Source organism: Protopterus annectens, chromosome 3.part1, assembly GCF_019279795.1.
Source record: "Protopterus annectens isolate FY-2018-M chromosome 3.part1, PAN1.0, whole genome shotgun sequence".
Taxonomy (NCBI): domain Eukaryota; kingdom Metazoa; phylum Chordata; order Ceratodontiformes; family Protopteridae; genus Protopterus; species Protopterus annectens.
Window position 1 is genome coordinate 1,197,488,304 of NC_056732.1, and position 21,754 is coordinate 1,197,510,057.

The window sequence follows — 21,754 nt, forward strand, 5'->3', positions numbered from 1 at the left end:
AGTATCATAACATAGTTAGGTAGGGGTTTGAATCCTGCTGTGTGTGTGTCACTGTTGGTCAATGCGGTGTGGGTTTTGCTTTTACCATGGTATGACATAATATGATGACAACAGTAAGTGCATTGCTTACATCAGGTATCTGTGTGGCAAGTATATATGTACAAATGTCCCCTCAGTCAGTACATAGGTGTGAAGCCTGCATACTACATGAATACATTTTTTTCCATTGACAGGTTGTACCACTGCTTCTCAGATCGTAGGTCACATATGTATGTATGTGACACGGCCGTCCACTGTTGTGTTCTGTGGCCAAGGTCATCTGTGGCACACACACCCGTGACAGTTACTTAAGAGTAGTGTGAGTGAGGGTATATGCCTGGGGTATATATCTGACATGGTCATACACACGAAAGTCTGCCAAGAATGGACAGTCTTTATAGGTGTACAACTGCCTTGTGGATATGCATTCAGGCCTCTAATGTCTTATGTGATACACCTTGGGACTCCACAATACCAATGGATATGTGGATACCAAGGGACACATGACATAACATGGGTCTGTATGTACACAATGGTACCCAACATACATGATGAGGAATACCACCTGTGTGGTACTGGCGGGATAGTATGTATAGTACATGAGGATGACTATGCCATAGTCGGCTTACTGCTATAGAGCATGTATCAGACAACAGGTATCTGCCTGTATGATACCCTTCTGTAGGATATGTATTCCATCCAGGGAATGCATTGTAGGCCAATCCATGCATTCCCAGATTTGGATGGACACATCCCTAGTCTGCATGTACCTAAGGGGGCTATATGACACACAGGTGTGGTCACAGTAATGGGTGGCTGTCATTACCACTGGTTAGTGTTATAGTGTAGCACCAGAAGGATCCAGTTGATACTGGGTTCCCTACTACTGTGTGTCATTTGTCAGGACATCATCTAATGATTGCTTATAGTCATGCTGTTGAGGTTGTGTATACTACCAAACCACAAATCATTGACAGATATTAACAGTATAACCCACAGCATAGTGTCATCCCATGTCATACACATGTCTACCCATGTTAGTACATAACTGTAGTAGAATGCATACTGGCCATTGAAAGATGCTATGAGATGTTAACAATGTGTACAACAGGGTATGCCACACGTCCCATGTGTCCACTATGCACGTACATCCAGACAGTGCGCACCCACCATGTTCACAGATGTACACTTGCTAATCTGTACTGCACACATCACACACATACTGTCCACTCACCAACACATGCTGGAAACACGTCACACATCAGCCAAGTGGCACATGGGTGGATAATACATACTCAGACCTAACAGTGGTGTAAACAATGCTACATTGACAATCAGAGCTGTGATGCATAATGTCTGCTCAGATATACCTACAAGGATGTAGTTACACTTCCTTGTTGACAACTTGCTATTATTGCTACACTGCTATAGTGTCCCCCTGTGCATCAGCACCATGTTAGCCTGTCCCTCCATCAATAATGCAGATGACAGGAGGCGGCACAGGTATCATCATATGCACAGGGCGTTTTGTTGTTTGCCAGAGCCTGACATTGACCCATCCAGTCGACATGTCTGTGTGTGTGTGTGTGTGTGTGTGTGTGTGTGTGTGTGTGTGTGTGTGTGTGTGTGTGTGTGTGTGTGTGTCTGTGTGTGTGTGTGAGGGACAACAGTACAGCATGGGCCAATGTTGATGTAATGTGTGTGTGTATGTGTGAGCCCTAGTTGTTTGCTTAATGGGTGTGTATCTGCATGCACACAGCTCCACAATGTGGCTGCCATATACGGTGGTTTGTGGGACAGCCACAGACTGTAGCTGCTAGGCTGTACAGATCACTGTCTCCGGCCATGGACACAGTACCTGTGCCTGGCAGGGGTGCTACGGACAGTATCTGGTACCAACCCTGACTGGGTACTGTCATCAGAGGTAGAGGTATGATGACTGGACCCATGTCCCTGCTTGGACTGGCCAGAGCCACGTGCACGTGGTCTACTGGGACGGTCAATGGACAGGCCAGCCCCAGCATTGCTGGGGCTGGTACTGCCACTACGGGAGCAGCTGTGAACTGTGGGCCATCCACGACCACTGCCAGCTGTTGCTGTTGCTTGCATGCGTCCGCGTTGATGTTGCAACCATCCTACATGGTCCTGGCTCAAGGAAGACATGTTGTGGAGGGCATCTATTGTCTCCCACCAACATCTATGAATGACCTAGGTGTAAGTCCTGATGGCACCGGCAAGGTCACAGATGCTGTCATTGATAGCGGTGTAATGTGCCCTCTGCGCCCTAAGTCCCTGCCTGGTGTACCATTCCATATGTGCCTGAGCCTGCATTACAGCCCAGAACATAATGGTCATCGTAAGACCTGTGAGGGTATGCCTGCCAGGGGCAATACGATCAGTGGTGCTCCCCTGAGAACCCCTGGACCTCCGCCTATGTGGTACCATTCCGGGTCTACAGCTATGGCTGCTGTGAGGGGATGCAAGTGCCATGGGTATCACACTCTCCTGGTCAATGCCAACTGTATGCTGTCCCTCACCTATGGCCATTGGTGGTGATGGATGTAATGGCAGTATGAGTGTGCACATAGATGGTGTTGAACACTGTGTACTGTCGCTTGGCGGACCAACGACAGACCCTGTCAAATCTCCCTGTGCCAAAATACATGTGTTATCATCACCACTATCCATGGCAGTGGCTTCAGGTCGCCTGCTGCTTTCGCAAACCCCTAACTCAGCACCTGTGAGAGGAAGACAGGAAACATACTTTACGGTCTGCACATGCACACATGCACACATGCACACATGCACACATGAACACATGCACACATGCACACATGAACACATGCACACATGCACACATGACCACATGCACACATGAACACATGCACACATGCACACATGCACACATGAAAACATGCACACATGCCCACATGCACACAGGAACACATGCACACTCCTCACTACAGCAGATACACACACAACAGCAATCCAAAACATACTCAATAGTGGTTGAAGGTGGATGACAGTATCACAAGGCAAACAGTCACGTCACATGTGTCAGCATGCAGAATAAGTGTTGATCAAGTCCATGCAGTGTGATTGCAGACAGCCATAGTTAATGACAGTGTACATGGCTGTGGTGCATGTGTGTACATGTTCATTGAATGCCTACACCCTGGAACACAATGTGTACAAGGACACGACATTTCTGTGCAAGTATTATAAGCTCTGCAATGTCCTGTGCACCATCACTCACAGGTTTACATACCATGGCTCCATGTGTTATCTGTGTGTCACATGGATTTCTATGTCTGATTGCAGTGTCTGTGTCTGTAGCAGATAATTGTGGACACAGGTGTAGCACATGCATGCTATGCACACACATGGGATGCGTGATGCATGTGTACATGATGGAATACCAATCCTGGACATGGCCATTGTAACTGTATGGGGTGTAGTACCATTAGCCATCATCATCATGCATCATGTGGTCACTCAAGGCCACTAAAGTGTGATAGACCTCCGCCTAGCATGCTGTACCTGAACCGCAGTGCCGTGGCTAAGTTCACAATTACACAGCCACATTGCACAAGGGTCTGTAAGGTGCCCAATAGGGAACATTGCCTAACATGACTGTGTTATGTGTTGAAGAGTGTTGAGTAGCCCCATGCTAGTGTGGATGACATGTGGGATACTGAAGTGTGACCTGGCAGCGGGTGTCCGGTTACAACATGTGTAGCATGTTGAGGTGTACTGCATATGACAAACGTGTTATGTTGTGAACATGTGTGTCAACTATGCCTATCCAATGTGTAGTACACTGTTGCCACATTTGTGTCTGATGCTCTGTGCATTGCATGTGATTGAGGCAGCTACTGACTTTACTGAGATGTTTAACGTCTCACAGCAAACATGCACAGCATGCATTATGCGTAGGTGTGTTATGTGTACATGGCCTGCACCTCACCTATGACATGCACATTTCAATACCAATTTTAAAGTGTTAACACACTCACCAGCATGTGTCGTCTGCCCTGCTGTCACACTAGAGGAACCTACAAGAATATGATACAGTTTGTCAGTGGCCACAACTGTGGAATTGCTACTGTGAGTGTGCTAAACTACAGTAGAACAACAGGCATAGGTGTACAGATACTATTCACAATACTAGTATTGCACACAATAGGCAGCACAACTGCTAAACACAGTACACAACTCACATATGCATAATCTAACAATACAGGTAACAGTAGTCTACAGCTAGGGCATGTTACCTGCATGCTCCATGTCACCATGCTGGGTGGCTCTGGCCTCCATGATGACACATGTGTGATGTTGTTGCTGCTGTAGGCCAGGAGCCACTACACTTAGGAGCAGTTCCTCCACTCTGGTGAGGGGGGGATGCATGGCCACCACACCACCTGTGGCAAGCTGTTGTCTATGGATATCAGACGCATGCTGCCAGACATGTCTAATTAAATCACTGCAGTGATGGCGTACCTGCTCATATATCCAGTTATGCATGCCTATGTCATTTACCCGATGAACAAGATCTTGCCACAGTGCAGTACGCTCCTGCTGGTGCTGGCTGGCCCTGGAAAACAGCAGGGTATAGTGCTGAACCAGGCTGTGGTGGATTTCCTGTTCCTATTTGGCTGTGTAGGAGGGATTCCTTTGATGAGCCATAAGCCTGGAAGACAAGTAAACGATATGTGTGAGCAAGTCATGTGGCACACTTAATATTATACAGTACAGATATCAGTTAATTGCCATATATAGCATCTGTTCGTCTGTCAGAGGATACACACATTCAATACCACATATCAGTGCTCAGACACAACTGGCTGACAGTGCCTGCCACACTCCATATAACAAACCAGTATACACCAGTACTCGGCACAGTGTTTGGGATCCAATGCACAGCCTTGCCATGGGGGTACATATCAAGCTAATGCATGAAGAAATATGTCATCCATTGCAATGAATGTGAAGTACATTTACAGTATAACCAGTAACCCACCCTAGTCGTTGATGCCATACCCCTACCTAACATATGTGCACAGTTGTTAATATAGCTGGCATACTACTGTAACAAAGTATACATGTTGCTAGGTACATACGCAAACCCTGCAACACACACATGTGATTGCAGACATGGTACAGGCATCATTACACACACATCAGACATTCATACAACACACAAATGTATGCTGACACAGATGAGCATTTCCTGTGTACATTACAGTACTGTGTGCCACTACTTACAGATACATATGCCTGAGGTATGTAATCTGTGCAGACTACAGGAAACACACAAGACAGTGTTACCAGGGAATGAGAACATACACCATACTGTGCTGTTTAGGCCTCCAGCTTTAGGTAGTACAACAGTGCAAATGTCAGCTGGATTCACCAGCAGTACCACTTACTGAGCATACATGTATTGCTTCAGTCTATGATTGGACACCACAGTCATACACAAGGAACTATGTCATAACATATGCCATCCTACTATGTCTGCATCCCAATAACTGACACATCTTTCTCTGGCCTCACACCTAGGACACAAGCGACCATGACAGAAACAACCTCACACTATGCTATCACACCATTACAGACCTTGCACAAATTCAATGTCACACTCATTCCACCTCACATAGCAGGTATTGCATTGAGTACATGTGTGTGTGCATTGTGTCATTGGTAGGTAATATGCTATTGACCCTAGGGCCTACAGCAGCCTAGCCATATGCTACCCTGGCCTTTGACACACAAGTAATTTGATTTGCTCCTGTCAACTGGATACACAGAGGTGATTCCCAGGGCATGCTGCCTATCCCACAGACAATCATCAGGGATATGTATGACATCTGCTGCTGAGGAGCCTTGTTTGTTAATGCTGTGTGGTTTACTCCAGAGTATGGCATATTTGCCAATAGGAGCCTATCCCTCCAGCATGTGCTGTTTAGTGAGGTGGTGGGTATTAGGGACCTGGGCTGTGTAGCCCGGTGGGATTGTGAGGTGTTGACATGGTAGTTGTCTGACTGCTATGGGTGTGACATACGTCTGTATGTTTGGCAGAGGTAACCTCTGGGTGGCCGGTATGCAACGCACTGTAGCTGTGCTTATGTGAGTCAGTCTGCATAGGGTATGTGTTTGAGGGCAGTATTACTCTTTGTGAGGTATGTCTGTGGCCTTTCCACTTGCTGTAGTTGTCATGTGAGGTACATACCACATGGGACATTGTGATGAGTACAGGGGAACACTGACCAAAATTTCCGTACATGCATCATCGTTTATGATGACACGTACCACGTAGACAGATAACAAGACTAGTGTGGCACTGTGAATATCAAAGGGGAGGCTACTGTCCACCTGTGTCCCATGTTCCCTTCTGACACCTTCAGTGTTAGGCAGGCAATCACCTATCTGGTAGTTAGTGGGTAAAGTGTTTTGGTATGGGGTATGGCACTGCAGTATCAACACTGGTGTTCAGTCCATGCCTTGGTCACCAGGCACCTGTTGCAATAACAAAAATACACCAGGGTACCACACAATAGTGTCTTTAATAACAACAAAATAATAAACAGTGGTAAGTGCTTTTGCAATACTAATTGCTTCAATTAGTATTGCGAAAGTGCTTACCACTGTTTATTATTTTTTGTTATTAAAGACGCTATTGTGTGGTACCCCAGTGTATTTTCGGTCTTTTCATTTTCTAGTTTTGTGCACCTGGGTTTTACCTAAAAGCCATTTATTTTTTTTACATCTGTTGCAATACGTCTGACCCAGTGTCTCCCTCTCTCACGATACATATATATGTATGTATATATATATATATATATATATATATATATATATATATATATCAATATAGATATGTGCACATAGCAATCTTCAAATACATATATATGTCCAGCCTTCATTAACAGTTGCAGTATGTCCCTTGCCCTATGCACATCTTCATATACATATAGATACGGACTGCTACCACATATGGAGGGTTCACAGTATGTAGATTACCCTTCAGACACATCATTCGGATGCCAGCAAATACATCTCTGTTACATACCTTACCTTTGTATTTCTCACCTCTGTCTGTTGTACCTGTTGACGTTTTATTTTTATTTTTTTTGGTTGGTGTCTCCAACTCCCTCTGTTTGTTTTTTTTTTTTTTTTTGGTTGGTTTCTCCAACTGCCTCTGTTTGTTTGTCTGTCTGTCTGTCTCTCTCGCTCTCTCTCTCCAGTTGCTGCAATGATATTATAGCATGTGTGGACAGCAAGTACAGGCTGCTTTTGTAGGTATCTGCACATGTGCATGCAATGGCCTCTGCACCAATTAGTGCCCACCATTTAGTAACTGCATGCAGCCTGATGTATGGTAATTGCAGTTCTCACTGTGATTTCAGGACACTGCTATACAATGATAGGTTAGGTAGGTGTAGGCCTTTCAGTTTTGCAAGGTGGGGACCAAGCTTGTTTTGCTGTGGACACTGTTGTGTCAGTCAGTAGGTTGGTATATGTCTCATATCTGAAGCTGGGTTGTAACCAGTGAAATGTATGTTGTACTGAAACCTGACTGTTGCTTCTTCCAGTACACTCTTCTCAGTGTGTACATTTACTCACACTTCTTAATGCTAACACTGGATACATGGGAGTATGGACTTTCTTTTGGAATTAGGGAATTAACTGGCATACAAAAGTAGTTATTGTAATGTATTCCTATGGATTTCCTATTTTCCCTTTACATTCACTCCTTGTAATGCATGTTATATTTCTTTATTGCAATGTATTCCTATGGCTTTCCTATTTTCCCTTTACATTCACTCCTTGTAATGCGTGTTATATTTCTTTACTGCAATGTATTCATATGGCTTTCCTAGTTTCCCTTTATATTCACTCCTTGTAATGCATGTTATATTTCTTTCAGCAACGTTATTGTATATCTGCTGTGGCTTAGTGGTACATCATGCAGACTGGTGAGTCCAAAGTGTGGGGTTTGAGACTGACAAGGGTATTTTATTTTGCTGCTGAGCAATACAAGGGCCTTGTCATACAGAGTGACTAAGGCACTTTTAAGCAGGTGTAAGCGGGTTTGCGCATGTTTGCGTGATGCTTAGCGATGTTAAGCTACGCTTAGCTTAGCTTATTGTATGTTAGCAATACTAAGCTAAGCTTGGCGTAGCTTATCATATCTTAGCAATGCTAAGCTAAGCGCACACATGTGCACACTGCTGCAAACCAGCTTACTACTGTTTACAAGTGCTCACTCCAGCTAACCCCTGTGCTCATGTCTTTGACAGAAAAGTAAACGGGGAGATAGGAATGTGGTGATAAAGAGTGCACAAACAGGGTAAGACAGTAGGGAAACCAGCTTGGGATGTACACGATGGGTCTGGAGGAGGTCCATAGCTGCCCATTTCTTTACCAGCAACAGCTGTGCATATGCAATACATTAGGTGGGATATTTGAAACCTTCCACCCCTGAGAGAGGGGTGAGGACAACTAAGTATATTGTACTACCAATTATGAATATCAGGCACATGCACTGTTTGTGAACTGCTATACTGTCATTAGTACGTTACTCACTTCTGAACAGTTTGTGGTTTGTGTTGACATTAGCACAGTCTGCTCAGGACAACTGGACATATTTCTGTACTGTGATTCCTACCTACACCCTTGGTTGTGCCTGACTACACGGGTATATAGTACCTTTGGGTAGGGGTGCAGAACTGTAGAGTTCATTATTTATTACTGTGTGATGTTTATGACAAACAGAACTGTAGGACACACCACGAGAACTTGTTTGTAGTTCAATCACGAATTCAGCAGTAGTAAAACACACTTACTTTATTCCATAACAAAACAAAAAATGAGATGAGCGCTTTCGCGTGTCTTAAGCACGCTTCTTCAGATCTAACTAAATCATTCAGGCATAACCTTTATATACTGTGAAGCAGCTCCTTCAATTGCATCAATTGATAATTATTCAATTAAATGATTACAAAGTGCATCAGTGCCTTAAAGCTAAAAAAGTGCATCAGTGCTTTCAAGCTTAAAAACTACTGTTCAGAGCCTACACATTTCCAAATTTTTAACTCAGCCCTCAAACTCAAAATATATAAAAAAGTAAAAACAACAGATCTGTGTTGTTATATTTAAAAGATATAATTAAAAAGTCATTAAAAATGTCATTAAAAATATGTATTATGGTGTGCACAAGCAATGGTTTCTGCCTTAATTTCATAGTCTTTGCAGAGTTCATGGTCACTCTAACGAACCCATAAAATTGCATAACAGAAAAATGAAATGAACATATCATTCCATATAAGTTGGTCTTTCATATTATCTCCCTATTCTCCTGCAACATATATATATTACGATAAATCACAAAACGTTGGCAACCAAATATTATAACCATGCACATGCAAATTCAATCAACAGTATCTTTCTTTAACACGGACTTTGCAAAAACTTCAAGGCGAGGTTTTTCGCATAAGTGAAATATTCAAGACATTCATTAATATACGTCAGCAGACCTCGTTGAAAAAATTTTTCATTATGTGTATTTATCATTAACTGTATTTATTTAGATATATAAATATTATCAAACTTATTCATTGTGTGCCCATGTCAAAATATTGTTGAAATATTATAAAAATATTTCAACAATAATAATAATAATAATAATTATAAAGGGATTATTATGATCATTATGATTACAGTAACTGCATTAGTCATATACTCACAGTGCAATTAATACCTCAGTCAGTCAATATATAACTCTTAAATTCATCACTAAAGCTTATTCACAAAATATGTACACAGTACCTTAGGGCTTATTATTTAGGTATATATAACAGTTAATATCTAAGTTATTGAATATAAATTATTAAATATTGGATATGAACTCACAAATAAACCATATTTTATAGTATCAATCCAAAATCTAATATTACTTTTATACCTGATAAACTCTAAAATGCATGTATCATATGAATGTTTCTTTTCATTTTATTTCATTAAAAACTAGTTGACAAATATAATGAATAAAATGAATTAAAAAGAGGTCTGTTTAAGATAAAACTAAAACTATTGCTGACATCTATATAAATTTATTTATACTATGCCTATGGTTCCATGTTAACCATCCCTAAGATATAGGGAAAAGGTCAATTCTGAATTCTCTTCATTAATTTCACTGTCAGTGAGAAAGCCCAAATTAAATACTGTAACAAACTCATCTTCTTTCTAAAATAGGTTTTAATGAAATATAATTATTAATACCAGGTGTCATATGCGCCCCAAATCTAAAAATCCAATCTAATTCTAACTTAGCTAAGTAATTCTCATTATCTCCCATTCTCAAATTACTTTTGACTGTCTGTAGAACCCTGAATTTAAACTCATGTGTAGGGTATAGAATAACATGTCTTGCCAAGGCATTCAACTCGTTCCCTTTGCGAATGTCATACACATGGTTATATATACGATCCTTAATCCTTCTTTTCGTAAGACCAATATAAAATGCTTCACATATAGTACAATTGGCCATATAGATTAAATTCTTGGTGTTACAATCTGTGTATTCCTTAGGTGTAAATTCTGATAAACCATCTGGATGTTTAAAGTGTTGCTTAGATGTAATGTATGGACACATATTACATTTCATACATGGAAACGTTCCATTTTTTACATAAGCGTTTTCATTTCTTGCATTCATATTATTAACATCTATAGAGAAAACCTTTTTTCAAATTATCACATGTACGAAATATGAAACTGGGTTTGCTACCAACCACGGCTTGAATATCCTCCACCATGGTCAGTGCATTCCAGTTCTTATAAATGATGTTCCTAATGCCTATATTGTCATTAGTATATTTCATTATATATCTAATTCTATTGGTTCCATAGGTCCTATCCTGGTATGTGTCACTTGTCAAACTTTCTCTATTCTTTTCAAACTCATGTGTAACAACAGCTCTATAATCTTTTTTGGATGGAGTATGAAAAATGTCATTCTTTACCCCTTCTATTAACTTGGAGGCATAGCCTCTTTTTTTAAAAAGTTTTTTCATAAAGCATATTTCTTCTCTCAGTATTATTGGATCTTTACAAATTCTAACCAATCTGGAAAATTGTCCTTTTGCTACTCCTGCAAACACATGCCTGGGATGCATGCTGCTATATTCTATCATTGTGTTTCTCCAGCATTTCTTTCTATAAAGTCTGGACTTTAAATGCCCTTCTTCATCAAAATAAAGATTAACATCTAGAAAATTTATATTAGTATATGAATATTCAAGAGTGAATCTTTGAGTACTTATACTAACTCTTTGGACTGTATGAAATTGTGATTTCATTAAAGTTATTGAAGTACAATATATTAATTTATACTAGAAATGGAATGTTGTTTTAAATAGACTCCCAGAATTAATTGTTTTTAATTTTTAATTTTTAAATATAATATTGCCGATGTGAGTGTATTTTTGCATGCAATTTATTTTCTTTATACACAATAATGCCATTGCATGGGAAGCTATATTTGTGAATCTAAGTGACGTAGTGTAACGTATTCATGTTACACAAAGATTCAAATACTTGATGTTTCCCGCTTGTCAGTTTCTCTGATGAAGCTACTGTTTAACAGTAGCGAAAACGTATGCTGTTTTTAAAAAAGAAATAAACCTGCGTTTAGAATATTATCATTTCAGTTCGTACTTCCTTGGCTTCTTTGGGATTTACCTGGCAATTTTGGGAGAAAGTACAATAATGATAGTAATACAAAAAATATATATCAGAAGGCATGAAATTTGTTTTAAATAGATAGGCAACTTAAGTGAAGCAAAAGAACTGTGCTTTCTTGTTTAAGGTAAGCAAAATTGAGTCAAACGGTCACGTTGTTTATTATCTTGTGCACAGGAGAGCTTCTTCTAGGAGTTTTAGAATAAGATGTGATGCTGCCCCCATAATACCGCAATACAAAATTAATAGGAGAAATGAAGGAACTAATGAAAAATAGCTGAAACTCCAAACAACAGAGTTGATCTTCACCAGAAGTTCAGTAATCACACCTCCTCTCACTAAGATAACAGCTACACGCTTTAGATGGTTCATGCACTTGTCTACAGCTGCTTCTTTGCTGTAACTTTGACAGTTGATTAAAAACACAACAAATAAATCAACAGCACTGATGAATTCACATAACAGCACAGAAAACACTTGAAGTGTAGCACAGAGTGTAAAAATAAATTACAGTAAAAATGCAGAAAGTGCAAACAATGCCAGAAAACACTCAAAATGGATATAAAAAGCTGAAAAATAAACAGAAACTACTTGAAATGCCCAGCACACCATAACATTACTTCAATTAATAGTTAATCTAAAGAATCTAAATAAAATAGTAACATGCAAAAAAATAACTAGAGTCCACACAAAATGATTTATATATTACGATGACTTTAAATGCAGTAGAATAAATGCATTTCCTATTTACTAATAGCAAAATGGAATCAAAATGCTGCTTTTCTTGTTTGTGTTTTAGCTTGGACAAAGGAGAACAGCTTACAACAGTGACAGAATAAGACATACAGTTCTGGCTGTAGTGTTCCATTTGGAAACTTTAATGCAAATTTGGGAATGATGGGAATAAATGGAGGGGAGTGAATTGGAAAAATACCTCACCTGGTCATAAGCTGAAGGGAGAACTATTATTGCTTTTTTAGTGATGGAGTGTCCATAACAAACAGCATGATCTAGCACAAGGATGCTCTTAACTGCAATTGGCATCTGTGTAGGTTGTGCAAATGGTAAATGCTTATGGTGGCAGTTGTGTCATCTGACAATTGACTGTATGTTATGGTCACCTGGTTCAAGAGATGTTCTGAGCTATTTGTTGATAACCATTCATGATACATTATGTCAGGTAGTTAGATTAGCAATTAGAAATACACAGAAATCAGGAAAATGTGATGAATGTGTCCTAATAACACAATACAGTTGTTTCTGTGAGGAAAGAGGTCAGCTGTTTTCTTCAGAATAGTTTTTTGCATACACTTGGAGAAGTCATGGATATATAGAGCATGAATTACTTCTGTTCAAGACCTCAGTAGCGGAGTAAACAGTAAGAAGCTATGGCTAAGAAGAGATCAATGTGATAACAGTATCCACAGTATCTGCACAGATGATGTAAGCTGCCAAGTTGAATTAAGAGGCCTTGTATGCAATGTTAGTGGGGGAGTGGGCCTGATTTTTCCAATGGGTACAAAGAAAGCCAAGAGACAGCAATATGTCATTTGTAGCCAAAGTGATATCACATTTATCGAATAGTTTGCTGTGAGTAGGAAGAATGACTTTGGGATAACCTAAAGGAAGTTTACAATAGCTATCTGGTGACTTGGAAAGAAACATCACCCAGGTATTTCTTAACAAAGGCTTCAAAACAATGAAAGAAGACATTCTTAGGGGGTGGAAGAAAAGCATGATGTAATCCTGAATGTGTGTGAAAATGCATTCTTGTGAAAAGGCAGCTCCAGAAGCACTTGGTGTGATGAATACATTTCTGTAGATCATGCCACTAAGTCTGTTAAACATCATTTCTGTACTAAAGCTGTAAGAACAGAACGACAGAACCATAAATGTTAAAAAATGCTTGACATTGCTAATCAATTTAATAATTTTCATACCACAAAGCTTTAAAATTCCTGAATATAACCTGGATATTTCACATTTTTATCACATTTATAAAATGTGTGAATGTAATCTGCTTTATGAGTTTTTTTAATATATTCATAGGTTCATAAGTTCATAGGTTGGTACTAGGCTATCGGTCCTAGGGCCTATACAAACCTAACCATAACAATTCCCTTGATATTTCTTCCCACAATATTTACTTCCCTGAACCCCTGTCTAGCAGGGCGACTGATGTGATCCTGGGGTGAATTTCCTATCTCCCATCCAATCGTCAAGGTTCCTTTTGAAGAGGCCAAGGAGGTGCTCTGTTTGACATGTATGGGCTGTCTATTTCAGAGTATGGGGAGTCTCTGGGTCAGGAACCTATCCCTCCAGCATGTTTTGTTCATTGTGATGACAAGGTTTAGATCCCTGGAGTGTGTGGCTCTGAGGGATTGGGATTTATTTAAGTGGAGCATGTCCAACAGCTCAGGGTTTGACATGGCCTTGTTTTTTAAGCAGAGATCACCTCAGAGTAGACGATATGCCGCAGAGTATAGGTGGAGTTTTTTTAGATGGTCAGTACAGAGCATCTGCTTTAGGCCTGTGATTCTTTTAGTGAGATATTTCTGCAGCCTTTCCAGCTGTTCCAGATGTCTTGTGAGGTACATACCAAACGGGGCGTTGTACTCAAAAATGGGTCTAATGAGGGATGCATACAGTGGGACAATGACTTTCACTGACTTCTCAAGTTTTTTAAATATTAATTACTTTGTTAAGTGTGAGAAAGACTCTGTAAATATTTTCATGTATATGCTTTCCAATATATATAATAGATGTTGTCATTCCTCACCTATATGAATATTAATCCTTCATTGTTGTTATCGTCTACATCTTTCAGGTTATGTGGTTTAATATATTTTCAATAATTTCCATTAATTTGCATGTCTAATTCTAGAATTTGTTTATATACATTAGACCAGGTGGGCTTTATATCTACTTTTCCATTAATGGTCATTGAGAAATACACTTTAAGTTTAGGTCAGTTCTATTTTTCAAATGATGTTATTAAGCTTTCTTTTTATCCTCCATTACTGATCTAATGATAACAATCATAACCCAGTTTACATGTTCAAGGTTGAATAAAAGATTATACTATTGATAATATGCCAGCCAATTTACAATATGTTAGTCCAATTCAACAATTACACTATAATGGAATGATATTATATTTTAATTCTATAATTTCCCCTGAAGATTACCATGTATAAATCCAGGAGCATATATAATAGGTGAAAGAGAGAAAAAGTTGATGATGTTAGGATGTCTATAAATATAACTTTGAAATGGTTTCTAACTGGTTTTACAGTGATATTACTATAGTTAGAATTAGTCTATTTCAAGGAGTATTAAATATGTTTATTATGGTCTATAGCATTTTATGTTTATGATAACCAAAACAAAGGAGAAAGATTTTAATAGGGAATTTTCATAAATAACTGTGTGTATCAACTTCCTTCAGGCATTAGTACAACTATCTAACCAGTATACAATGGTTTGAAGAACTGAAGCCATAATGTTTGCGTTAATGTTAGGAAAACCAATACCACCTGTGATGAAAGGAGATACTGCCAGCACAGCTAGCTGGAATTTTGTAAATAATTATATGTCATTTATGAATATCAGCATGATTTATATAAGATGCTTGTGTTACAACTGAGTTAGAACTAAGTGTCATGTCTGTATCAAACTGGCTGGTACAGATGTGTGTAGAAAATGTATTTTGTAAAGTGCTTGACCTTAAAATATATCCACATTGTGCCCTACTAGAAGAGAACAGAAATGTACATGGACTATTGTAACTGTTTAAATGCATATCTTAACAGAGGAAACTTGAGGAGTAACCTCAGTCCAGCAAACTTCAGAAAAATAACTGAAATTAAATTACTTTATGGCTAGGCTATAAAAGATGGCATCTTTCAGTTTCAATGCAGCAAGATACACAATGTCTGTACTAGGGAGCTTTCTGTGTTGTCTTTAGGGTTAAATAATTTCTAGTCTTGAAATGTGAAGGAATGTAATTGTTTTATTACTTCCAGCATCTGCCAAAGATCTGAGGTCTATGTATTTTCACATGTAGATGGTAAATACTGCCAGCTCCCATCAGTGGGGATTTCACCTGGGAACTAGAATTAGATGACAAGAGATAATGTAATTCTGCAAGCTATCCTAGCAGTAATATTTGAAATATTAATTTGAAAAGTCACTTAGCGAGACAGAGCATTCTTCATTCTGCTTTGGATCTGACAACAACCAGAAGATCCATTAACCACATATGCCTTGCTCTATTAGTAAGTTCTTAGGTTATAGTAATTCTCTTAAATACAGTCAGGAATATAGTGAAGCTTAGGTTAGATATTTTTATTTATTTATTTGACACTGTCCTGCAATGTCGTTTTAAATATTTCCTGTGGTTTTGAAGTCTGATGCCACTGTGAATATATACTGAACATGTTTTTGTTCTTTTATTATTTATTATTAAATACATTTAAACCTTTCATTGTAGTTGATCTCTGTAGAGGTATTTATGTTTTGAGAGTACTTGCATATTTATTTGGTGACACTGCGTGGGCCACTTCTAATATCCTTGCTCTTGGTCAAACTACCATTTGTGTTAATATTAATGTTACACAGTAAGATTGGACACCCTTTTTTAAGAACCTTAAAGTAGCTGATAAGGAGTTGATTGGTGGCAGTAATAACTACTTTATAATTTGGGCAAAAGGGGGTATAGCTAGTAAAGCTGTGCCAGCCTCTCCCAGGTGTGTGTGTGTGCATGTGTGTGTGTGTGTGTGTGTGTGTGTGTGTGTGTGTGTGTGTGTGTGTGTGTGTGTGTGTGTGTGTGTGTGTGTGTGTGTGTATTTGTGTGTGTGTAAATCAAACCTCAAAGAGTGCGTGTCAACCACTTGGGGCAGGGACACAAAGCTCTGGTTGGCTAGAGAGGGTGCAGGTAGGTCTTGGCTTGGTTATAAAGGAAGAATTAGGCAACTATAATCTCCATCATTCATCACACAAGTTCTCATTTAATTGCAAACCTATTCAGATGAAAATGAAGATCTTCAATTCAGAGTTCATGTTCTCTGTACATAAGACAAAGCAACAATTTCAAGTGGAGGAGTTTACATATCTTTGGATCTTTTCATAAGTAAAGGTAGTAGCATCCTGGAACTGAGCAGCAGTAAATGTCTGCAGTGCTGGCAGTATTGAAGATACTGTGATGGATGGACTGGGGACTTTTTTGGGGAATACTGTGGTCTGATTTGTCATGGTTAATTTGATACTACCATAACCCTCCCCAGGAAATTTATTGGAATATAAATTGATGGAAGGATGGATGGATGGATGGATGGATGGATGGATGGATGGATGGACAGGTGGCTCAATTGATCGATGTGTGGACTGTTAGTTGAATAATACTGCTAAACTAGCAATGGTATTAAACTGGATTTTCCTTAGTCTACTCTTCATAAGAAAATGTGCTTGTAAATTCCCTGCCATCACATTTTTATGTGTCAGAATTCAATTGTTTATGTATTTATTTATTCATTCATTTATTAAATATATGCATTAATATATCTACTTTTTGTTAAAAGAATAGTTTTTCTAGTGGTTTAGTCCAGGGGCACACTATGAATCTGAGTCAGCATTATTGTGCTAAGGAAATGAATGCAGCTTTAGGTATAGGGTCTATTAGAGATTGATTGAGTTGAGAAGTGATGCCACTTGTGGGAAATGACAAATTAAATACATGAGTCAGAAGTTTATAGATGTATTAGATTGCAAGAAGAAAAAAAAGTAGGGTGTATAACGTTAGTATTAGTTCATTTTTATTTTCCAGAAACTTAAAACAACTTTGAAGTATACGTCACAAAGTAAGAAAAGAGGTGAAATAGAGTAGGACTATATAGAAAAAGGTTGAAATGCAGAGGGGGAGGGGGGAGAATTGTAAAGATAACGGCTGTGCAAGGTAAGATGAGAGAAAGGAATGCTGTTGAGATGGAGGAAGGGAAATTTTTGAGGTAAGGGGGAAATTAGGGTATAAGGATCCAGGTAGGAAGCAGGAACAGTGCAAATATTCCTAACTGTCTTTTCCAGTAGGTTAAACTTTATAGTAGAAGAAGGTTTATCATATCACCAGAGTGATCACTATTGGTTGTGGGTGATAACCTTTTAATAAGTTTCCAGAAAGCACTTGCGTTGAACTACATTACAATTTACTCATTAATGGCTAAATAACTTAAAAATGTCATAAATGTTATAAAGGAGTGACTACTATTTAAACCAGGCTTGACCCCTTAATTATACATTGGCAGGATTTTCATTTAAACCTTAGTTTAGTAATGGATAACATCATTTTGGTGTTAGAGGGAAAGAGATGGTTGAAGATATGTAAATCAGTGGCTGGTTAGTTAGCTTCACATAAGGAAGATCAGATATTTTTTGAGGAAGATCAGACAATTTTTGAAGCTTAGAGTGCAGAACAGATTATTTCTGGAAAATAACCAGGAAAAAATATTACAAAGGGGTGACAAGGGTTTGCAACCAACTTGGTTTTGAGTGGGTATATGGTCACTTAAAGCATTACAGCTATTTTAATTTCTGTGGGATGTCGATGAGGACATCTAGCATTGACACTTTTTTTTGGAGGGGTCCTTTTTGAGGAGTTGGCTAGTTCTGAAGCACGATTAAGGTGAAGAAGTTATTCAAATGGTATTTGTGGAGTTTAAGAAATTCAGTGTTTAAGTCACCTGCTAGTTTAATTTTCTTTGTGGACAGTCTGATGAAATTGAGAGTGGATAAAATGATGAGTAGGTTTGAGAGGGGATATACTCAATAATGAAGAGCAGTTCAACTGTATTATTTAATATTTAGGTGAAATAATAACCAGTTAGAACAGTCATAACTTGAAGATTAACTCCATCATAAAAGAGAGGGATAGTTTGTGTGTTTCTTTTTAATTAGAAGCTTTGTACCACCTCCTTTTTGATGCCAGGTTTGCTGTTGTAGTAAATTTCATATCTGTCTTTCCAAAATATAAAAGAAAATGATAGGCATTTAAGCTATGTATCAATGTTTTCTAGCATATCAGGCTTGTAGGCCGATACCCAAGCTTCACGTCATCCCACTTATAGGGAAGGTTTTGGGTATATCAGTGCTGGATTTTAAGTCTCTTAGCTAGGATATCTTTAACAGTGTTTGTCATAGAGCTGAGGAGAGGGTTATCAGAAAAAAGTAGGTTGTGTAGTAAAGGAAAGGGCTCAAGACATAGTCCGACCATGACCAGGACTGTTGGGATATCACCTGCTAATAGCATTTGAAAGACGAGGTAAAGAAGGTATGTAAGTTGAAATGCCTAGGATGCAGAAGGTTGGATTTGTGAAGAAGCCAGTTTTCTAACACAAAGCTTTTTGAATGCTATATAGTACACATATGAACTGTGGTCAGCCATAGTGACATTGAATTGATGAAATAGGGCTAGGGAATGGGAGGTATTAGAAAAAAACAGCATGTGGGATGAGGAGTTTATGACTATGTACCAACTGTATATTTCCAAAAATAATAGGTAAAAGAGAAGTGACGGAAAGGAATAAAAGGGAATAGTGAACTGAGTGAGAGTTCATTGCCCGAGAATGGAATTAAAGTTACGGAGAAACACAGGAGAAGGTATTTTACCTAACAGTAGCGTGACTGTGTAACATTAGTTAAGAATGAAAGTAAGAAAGAATGGATCTAGTTTTGGAGTGGGAGTCAGGAAGAGATGGCAGAAGGAGCAAGACCAAAGATCAAGTGGCCAGTGTAGTACTGAAAATGATTAATAAAAGGAGAGAAAATGGAGGTGGTGAAGAAAATGAGAAAATGGGGGAGCCTTTTCTGCTACTTAAGGAAGGATGTCTACAGAAATTAAAGAAAATAGAAAGTGGTACACTGTTAGTCATCATATAAATAAAAACATGGGGAATTTCTTAGCTTCTACCTAGTGTTTATATTAAGCACTTTAAATTAAACTAGTACTCAAACAATGTACAATGACAAATGAACATCTAAAATAAAAATAACTTTAAAAACATCCAGTAATTTTGTAAAAGCAATTCCTGTTAAGCATGGCAAATATGTTACTAAACCAGAAACAATATATAACAAAATTGTTACAAATAATGTAATTCTAAAGACATATAACAATTGCAATGTAAAAAGCATTGCAGTAAAAACATAAAACATGTTTATTACTACAGTTGCCAAACTTAAAAAGATGAAAGTTCAAAAGGCAGTGCAATATAATGTCTCAGTGATTTAAACAAGCCATAAACTCCTCTCATAAACTGCATTAGTCCTTCACTAACTGAGAAACCTCAAAAATCATATACCTCAAAAGTTCAACATAGTTCAGATAAATATTTGTAAAATAAATCAATAAATGAATAATCCTTCTTTGTTCTATAAAACTAGAGAGCAGTAACCTTTTATAGTCATAGCTAGACTGATTATGCTGTTTGCACTCCATTTCCACACTCATGATCAAGGTAAACCACAGCCAGAAACACAGGCTGCAAAAAGACAAAATATGCATTTCTCCTTCCTACATTCACCTGAAGCTCAGTAAACAAAAGTCATTGTAGCACAAATAAAATGCCATAAAACATCATTGAAAGCAACAAAATATCATTCAGTCACACATTTTTAAAATTTAAGCTAGGCAGAAAAATTAAAGCACATCCATAATGAACTGTTAAAAAAGTGTAACACGCTCCATTCTCATAAGCAGAACTATGTAACTAAAACTAAGCTTTGTGAGAGCCAAAAAAAAAGATTTGCTAAAAAGATGAGTGTCTGTGAGCAAAAGACTTAAATACCATTTAAAACTCTATGTGTGAGATACAAGAATGACTGTATAATGAATAATACAGAGGAGGAAGATAGGAGAATGACAGGTAGAGAGGAGAGGTTGGTGAGGTAAAGGTAAAGGGAAATAGAGGAAAGGGTGATGTACTAAGCAGATGGTCAAGGAAAGCTGAAGGGGCAAAAAGAATAGTCATCAATCATTGAATACCCAATGATGTAGACAGATTTCAGGGAGGTCTAGATCAGACAAATGATTGCTGCCAGAACCATGGCCTAAAACTAAATGCAAAACAATGTATTATCATCCCTATTGGAAAGTCAAATACCCCTGCAAATTACAACATCAATTACACACCCCTAAGAGTAGACTCAGAGGTGAGAGATCCTGGTACACAGACAGATAATAGCCTGAACTTTGACCACCATGTGTCCACAGTGCTGTGGAAGTCCTTCTATGTGGCACAAATTATAAGTAAAGGTATGGCATCCAGATCCAAGGAAATTATAGTCCTGCATTACTCAACCATTTGGGATGTACTTGGCTAGGCACTTAAAGCATCTGGAGTGACTTCAGAGGTTCCTCACAAAAAAAAAAAATAAAACATGTCCTATGCAGATAGACTAAAAGCCCTATTCCTTTACTCTGTCTCCTACCGACTATTAAAGGGTATCCTACAAACTACCATGTCTGACCTATAAAGTACTCACAGGTCCAACTCTGATGGAGCTGCAACATATCCACAAGTCAAACAGCATGATGTCACCCAGTATAGGGATCTAAACTTAGTTAGTGACTTAAACAAAACATACTGGAGACACAGATATGTGTCTCAGAGATTGCCCTTTCTTTGAAACAGGCTTACTATTCACATTAATCGAAGCCCTTTCCTGCTCCTCTTCAAAAGTAATTTGGATCAATGGATGAGCAATCGCAAATTCACACCTGGGGTAATGCCTATGTCCCTTATGGACAAGGGCAGTCTATAAGATACTCAATGCACATACACAAATCAATGCATCCTCTTGCCCTTAGGGGCCATGTATTGGGCAAAACCAGATTATATTAGCTAGGCTTATAAGGGCTCTTAAAATGTTAGCCTAGTAATCTCCTATGAACCTATGAACCTTTGAGCAGCTACCT